Below are 6585 nucleotides of genomic sequence, written 5' to 3'. Positions count from 1 at the left end.
CACAGTGGGTAGAGGGAAATAGGTCAGGGAAGATCACATGCCCGTAAAGAAGCCTATCTGACCTTCTTCCCGTTAAAGTGGATGTAAAACAAGGAATGCTCCATAAATGCTGTGCAATCCCCTGTGACTCGATTTTCCTTCATACAGTTCACCAAGGAGAGTCTTTACACCTCAGCAATGCAAGAGAATAATCTCCCTGCAGTTTTCAACCCTTACCCTTGCATTTATAATAATCTGATTGTGCTAGTTTTTACTTTTTAATAATCTGATAATCTATCATTTATTTTGTTTAATTGGATTTGCAACAATTTTTTATTTTATCGACAGATTTGTACCTTTGCATTTTGGCTGTAAGATTAGTTGACTTGAATTGTCACTTTAAGCCTTGCTGATATACGTATCAAGCAATTTTTGGTTTCCATTATTTGTTAATAAAATGTATAAAAATATGTTGTCAATACATTGCATTGTTAGCTGTTAGCAAAAAGTGATGCAAAGAAAGTCTTAAGAGATGCAAAAAGATAAATAAGGAACATCAAAACTATCATTTATAAATATATTGAGAGACAGGAAGTAGTAAAGTAGAACATGGGTCTATTAAAAACAAGTGATACTGTAAATGAAAATAGAGAAATGGAAGACCTGTTAAATTACCTCTTTGTATCCTTCGCCACAACAGAGGAAGAGGATAAAAGGGAGTATAAGTGAAATCTAAAAATGTCAAGGATGGTACCTATTAAACTGTAAAGATATGTTACTGGAACTTGAAGCAGATAAATATCCAGCATTTGATGGTTTCCATCCAGAGTTTAAAATTGGATTTAAAATTGGAGGTATTGGATAGGCTAGCTGTACTTAAAGTTGATAAGGCACCAAGACCATCCAAGGACACCAAGGGAAGGGAGAGTGGAAATTGCAGGGGCACTGGCCATAATTTTCCAGTCTTCCTTAGATTTAGGAGTAGTTTCAAAGGACGGGAGAACTGCAAATGTTATACCCTTTTTCAAAAAAGCGTATGAAGATAACTCCAGCAGCTACAGGCCAGTCAGTTTAACCTCGGTGGTGGGGAAGCTTCTACAAATGATAATTTGGGACAAAATTAATAGTCACTCGGGAAAATACAGGTTAATTAGGGAAAGTCAGCATGGACTTCTGAAAGGCAAATTGTGTTTATTTAACTTGCGGGAGTTTTTTGATGAGATAACAGAAAAGGTAGATCAGGGCAATGCTGTTGATGTGGTGCTGTTATGCTCGGCCTCCACCTGCCAAGAATGAGGCATGTTAATTTTGTCATGAACATTAATCTTAAACTGTTGCTGGAGCAAGGAAATGACTTGTTAAGCAGACCAGCCGTGGCTGGAAAAGATATTTGCATATTAACAGACAGTGCTTGGAAAGACAAAGGACCATTCCCTGACACATTTAACCCACAATGGACCTTGATCACCAGGTATTCTGTGTAAGAGGAGCACTCCAGAGACTGCTAAGGTGATAGAATCCAGGATTGGTTAGACTATCTGGTCACATGACATGTTCCAGGGTATTTTGAACTAGCCACAGAGAGTTTGGAAAAAGAAAGCCTGTTTGCTCCCGGACTGAGAAGATCTCCACTCCTCCTGTATGCTCCCATATCTTTCTCTCAAGCCTCTGAAATCACATGAACCCCAAGAAAGAAAAGTCTCCTACAGTGAACAAGGTTTAAGAAGAATACTGGGCTCCAACGAAATGCAAGATCTACCTACAATCAAGGACTCTACAGTGAGCTCAAAGAACCATAACAAAAGCTCTTCAGATATTGCCTCAAACTTTTCCACTTTATTTTTCTTCTGCACTTTTCTGTCTCTATTTGCATGTGTGTATCACGTATACATGCTAGCGTGGGCACATCGTGTATCTGTAGGCCTCAGCCGAATTAAAGTTTAAGTTCAAGTTTAATAAATTTCAACCTTTCTTCTTTATACCTAAGAAAACCTGTTTGTACTGGAAGGTTTGTAATGGAGCTCCCCAGGGGTCAGTGTTAGGACTCTTGCTTTTCCTGATATATGACCGAGACCTTGATGTAGAGGGCACAATATCAAAATTTGTGGATGATATAAAAGTTGGAAACATTGTGAACTGTGAGAAGGATAGTGTAAAGAACTTAAAAGGACATAGGCTGGTGTAACGTGCAGACAAATGACTGATGAAATTTTATACAGAGAAGTGTGAAGTGATTTATTTTGGTGGAAGAACGTGGAGAGACAATATAAAATAAAGGGTACATTTCTAAAGGGGGTGCAGGAGCAGAGGGAACTGGGTGTATATGTGCATAAATTATTGAAGGTGGCAGGACAGGTTGAGAGCGCGGTTAATAGAGCATTCAGTATCCTGGGCTTTATTAATAGGGGCATAGAGTACAGAAGCAAGAAAGTTATGTTAAACTTGTATAGAATACTGCTCAGCCTCAAATGGAGTATTGTGTCCAGTTCTGGGTACCACACTTTAGGAAAGATGTGAAGGCATTAGAGAGAGTAAAGAAAAGATTCATGACAATGGTTCCAAAGAAGAGGAAATTCGGTTGAGAGGATAGATTGGAGAAGTTGGGACTGATTATCTCGAGAAGAGAAGGCTGAGAGAAGATTTAATAGAGGCATTCAAAATCATGAGGAGTCTGGGCAGGGTAGATAGGGAAAAACTGTTCTCATTGGTGGAAGGAGCGAGAATAAGAGGGCATGGATTTAAGGTAATTGGCAAAAAAAGCAATGGTGACATGAGGAAAAACTTTTGCATGCACCGAGTGATCAGGATCTGGAATGCCTTGCCTGAGAGTGAGGAGCAGGCAGGTTCAATCAAGGCATTCAAGAGGAAATTGGATTGTTATCTGAAAAGGAAGAATGTTCAGGACTATGGGAGAAGGCTGGGGAATGGCACTAGTTAAATGGCTGTTTTGGAGAGGCAGTGCAGACACGCTGGGCCAAATGGCCTTAGAATCATAGAATCATTGAAAGCTTAAGGCACAGAAAGAGGCCACTTGGCCCATCGTGTCTGTGCCAGCCAAAAAACGATCCACCTATTCTAATTCCACCTTCCAGCATTTGGTCCATAGCCCTGCAACTTACGGCATTTGAGGCGCATATCCAGACTCCTTTTGAATGAGTTGAGGGTCTCTGCCTCAACTACCCTTTCAGGCAGTGAGTTCCAGACCATCACTACCCTCTGGGTGAAAAAGTTTTTCCTCATCTTCCCTCTAATTTTTCTACCAATCACTTTGAATCTATGCCCCCTCGTCACTGACCTCTCTGCTAACGTGAATAGACCCTTCGTCTCCACTCTGTCCAGGCCCCTCAAAATTTTGTGTATTTCAATCAAATCTCCCCTCAGCCTTCTCTGTTCCAAGGAGAACAACCCCAGCCTATCCAATCTTTCCTCGTAGCTGCATTTCTCCAGTCCTGGCAGCATCCTCGTAAATCTCCTCTGTACCCTTTCTGTAATGAGGTGACCAAAACTGCACACAGTACTCAAGTTGTGGCCTAACCAATGAGTTAAACAGTTCCAGCATAACCTCCCTGCTCTTATATTCTATACTTTGGCTAATAAAGGAAAGGATTCCATATGCCTTCTTAACCACCTTATCGACCTGTCCTGCTACCTTCAGGGATCTGTGGACATTCACTCCAAGTTCCCTTACTTCCTCTACACTTCTCAGTATTTTCCCATTTATCGTGTATTCCTTTGCCTTGTTTGACCTCCCCAAATGCATCACCTCACATTTCTCCAGGTTGAATTCCATTTGCCGCTTTTCTGCCCATCTGACCAGACCATCAACATCTTCCTGCAGCCTACAACTACTTTCCTCACTATCTACCACACAACCAATCTTTGTGTCGTCTGCAAACTTTTTGATCATGCCCCCTACATTTATGTCCAAATCGTTAATATATACTTGATGGATGCCGTAACAATTCTGTGATTCTGGGTATTAAAAGAAAGAGGTGGGGAATTGTAGATGTGATAGCCATAATTTTCCAAAGATCTTGTTATTCAGGAATTGGATTGGATTGGGAAATTTCAAGTATCACTATTATTTAAGGCAGCAGGGAAAGAGAAACCAGGTGACGATAGAATCATTAGTCTAAGTTGTGAGGAGGTTATGGGAATTTGTCATCAGGGACAGAGTGAATGAACATTTGAGATAAAGTACTTGTGAAACGTGATGGTCATATTGGAAAACAAACAACTCCTTATGACATCCAACCATTTGTTGCGACCAACACAAAAGGATCAATGATCACTGCTAAGTGCGGTTGATAAATCTTCACAAGAAACATTTCATGAGTCGATTGAAAAGAGTAAGCATGCATTTGTAAAGAGTCTATGGATAATTTAGTTGCATATCTTGAGGTCTCTAACTTGGTGGATATGGGGGTGTCTAAGGATGATAGCTGTATAGACTTCTGGAAGGCATTTGATAAGGTTTCACACAAGAGATTATTAGTGAAAATGTAAATGTAAGGATTTGGAGACAACCTTGTTACATGGGTTGGAAATTGATTGGGAGGTAGGAGGCATAAAGTAGGGATGAAGGCAATGTATTCTGATTGACCTGATCTGACAAGTGGTATCTCTTTGGGATCTGTGCTAGGGTCTCAGCTTTTCACTATACATATTAATGACCTAGATGAAGGAATTTAAAGTTGCACAACCCCTCACTGATGCCTTTGTTACCTCTAGACATTACTATATCAATGCACTCTTGGCTGACCTCCCACATTCTTGCCTCTGCAAACCTAAGCTCATCCAAAACTCTGCTGCCCATGTCCTTACTTCATACCAAGTTCTGTTCACCCATCACCCCTGTGCTCGCTTACCTACACTGGATCCTGGTTAAGCAATACCTCGATTTTAAAGTTCTCATTCTTGTTTTCAATCCCTCCGTGGCCTTGCTCCTATCTATATCTGTAATCTCCCCCAGCCTGGCAATCTCCCAGATATCTGCGCCCCTCTAATTCTGGGCTCTTGAGATCCTGATTTTAACTGCTCCACCATTGGTGGCTGTGCCTTCAGCTGCTTGGACCCCAAGCTCTGGAATTCCCTCCCTAAGCCAGTCTGACTCACTACATCTCTTTCCTCCTTTACCACGCTCCTTAAAAACTACCTCTTTGACCAAGTTTTTTGTCATCTGCTCTAATATTGGCTCAGGTGGCTCGGTGTCATGTTTTGCTTTATAGTGTTCCTGTGAAGCGCCTTGGGATGTTTTACTACATTAAAGGTGCTATACAAATGCAAGTTGTTGTTTTTGTTGTTGTATATCCAAGTTTGCTGATGACATTAAGTTAGGGGGCATGGGAGGTTATGAAGAGACATAAACAGATTCAATGAACAGGCAACATTTCAGCAAATTGAGTTCAATGTGGGGAAATGTGAGGTCATCTACTTTGGATCCTGCTGTCCTCGAGATTTGAGTGACGTTTAGCAGAGTTTGGTATAGGATATAAATGCATAGACGGAGAGACAAAGGCTGCAGCAGCTGAACATAAAGGCTTCTCCTGTTATTCTGTCTGTTTTAATTTCACTTTGCACTTGAATATACAATGAACAATACAATTGCAATTTCAAAATACTACGACAATACATCCCTCCTATTCTTAGTAAATGAGAGACATAGCTGTTTTAATGGTTTGTATCTAAAACTGTAAACAATAAACTTAAATATAAAGAGTTCATCTCGTAACACAGTCACTTAAGTATGGTGAGCGTTTTTTCTCACGAGTAGGATATCGTCCAATATCAGATGTAGTCTCATTTGACTCATGTTCGTTATTGGAATTGGATGCAATGCTTGCAAGTGGTGTTTTCAGTGCTTTGAAGAATGAAATGTTTCTTGTGAAGATTTATCAACCGCACTTAGCAGTGATCATTGAACCTTTTGTGTTGGTCACAACAAATGGTTGGATGTCATAAGGAGTTGTTTGTTTTCCAATATGACCATCACGTTTCACAAGTACTTTATCTCCAGGCTTTAGCTGTGTAGCTCTGAGTTTCATGTTTTACACTGCATGTACCTTCATTTGATCCTTCTGTTTGTGATCGTGTTCACATACATGCTGATCATTAGCTCCGCAGGGTAGCTCAGGAAGACGTGCGCACATAGGATGTGCAAAGATGAGTGTAGTTGGAGGGTTTCCAGTAGTCGATTGATGTGTTGCTATGTAATTACAAAGAAAGTGAGAAAGATCTTGCTTCCATGACTTGTTCTCAGCTATAGCTGTATGTATCACATTTTGGAAGGTTTGTGTAAATCTCTCGACTTCACCATTAACTCTTAGCCAATGGGGTGTGATTTTTCGATGAATGAACTCTAGGTAGTTTATGAATTTACTGAATTCATTGTTGTTCAATAGGGGTCCATGTCACTTTTTACCGTTTGAGGGATTCCAAACAAAATGAAGATGTGGTCAAGCTTTGGGATGACTGCCTTTGTTGAAGTTGACAAACTAATTCCACAATTGGGAATCTGCCATAGTCGTCAGTGACAACAAGCAGGTGATCACCAGTGGGCAAATTTGTGAAATCAACACTAACTTTAATCCACGGTCCTGGAGGCAG

Source organism: Heterodontus francisci, chromosome 3 (assembly GCF_036365525.1).
Source record: "Heterodontus francisci isolate sHetFra1 chromosome 3, sHetFra1.hap1, whole genome shotgun sequence".
NCBI classification, from domain to species: domain Eukaryota; kingdom Metazoa; phylum Chordata; class Chondrichthyes; order Heterodontiformes; family Heterodontidae; genus Heterodontus; species Heterodontus francisci.
Note: the sequence above shows the minus strand (reverse complement) of the source record.